Here is a 1,036-nt window from a genome sequence, read left to right as displayed (position 1 = left end):
TAAGCAGACTTTTGATGTACTGTAGGTGGGGGCAAGCCCACTGAGGGCTTTGTAGACATAGAGAAGGATCTTGAAATGTATTCGGAACCGCACAGGGAGCCAGTGGAGAGAGGCCAGGATCGGGGTGATGTGGTCCCTTTTTCGGGTGCCCGTCAGGAGTCTCGCTGCGGCGTTTTGGACCAGTTGCAGGCGGGACAGGGAAGATTGGCTGATGCCAGTGTAAAGGGAGTTGCAGTAATCTAGGCGGGAGGAGATAAATGTGTGGATGATCTTTTCAAGGTCATCAAACTGGAGGAATTGTTTTATTTTAGCTATCGTCCGAAGCTGGAAGAAGCTAGCTTTTACCACGGCATTGACTTGTTTGTCAAATGTCAGTGCTGAGTCAAATATCACGCCAAGGTTTTTGACGTGGGGTTTGAGTAGTGGGGTAAGGCTTCCAAGGCTGCCTGCTATCATTTTGATTGAGTCCGAGGGGCGGAGAAGGATGACCTCAGACTTACTGTGGTTTAGTTGGAGGAAGTTCTGGGCCATCCAACACTTTATATCCTCGAGGCAGCGGATAAGGTTAAACAGATTTGATTAACCTGGTGACCCTACGCTGCACTCCCTCAATAGCAGGAATTGCTGTGTTAGGAATTGTCGTACATTAGACTCCTATCTATCCGCTATAGCTCTGCCTTCAACACCATAATCCCATCCAAACTGATCTCCAAGCTGCTGGACCTAGGAATCAGCTCCACCCTCTGCCACTGGATCTGAAACTTTCTGACCCTTCCAATCCGTGAAGATAGGTGTCACCTGTACAATTTAAGAATGTATCCATCTCTGCCTTAGTAATATCCGCTGACTTGGCCTCTATTGTGGCAAAACATCTACAAATTCACCACCCTCTGAATAAAGATATTTCTCATATCTTTCCCCAAAAGGCTTATTCTGAGCCTATGGCCTCTAGTGCTAAACTCCACCACTAGTGGAAACATCCTCACCACATCCACTCTATCCTAGTCTTTCTCAATTCTCTATGTTTCAATGAGGT

This window comes from Leucoraja erinacea, unplaced genomic scaffold, assembly GCF_028641065.1.
Source record: "Leucoraja erinacea ecotype New England unplaced genomic scaffold, Leri_hhj_1 Leri_168S, whole genome shotgun sequence".
Taxonomy (NCBI): domain Eukaryota; kingdom Metazoa; phylum Chordata; class Chondrichthyes; order Rajiformes; family Rajidae; genus Leucoraja; species Leucoraja erinaceus.
The sequence above is the reverse complement of the archived record's forward strand: the minus strand, read 5'-3'. Positions refer to the sequence as shown.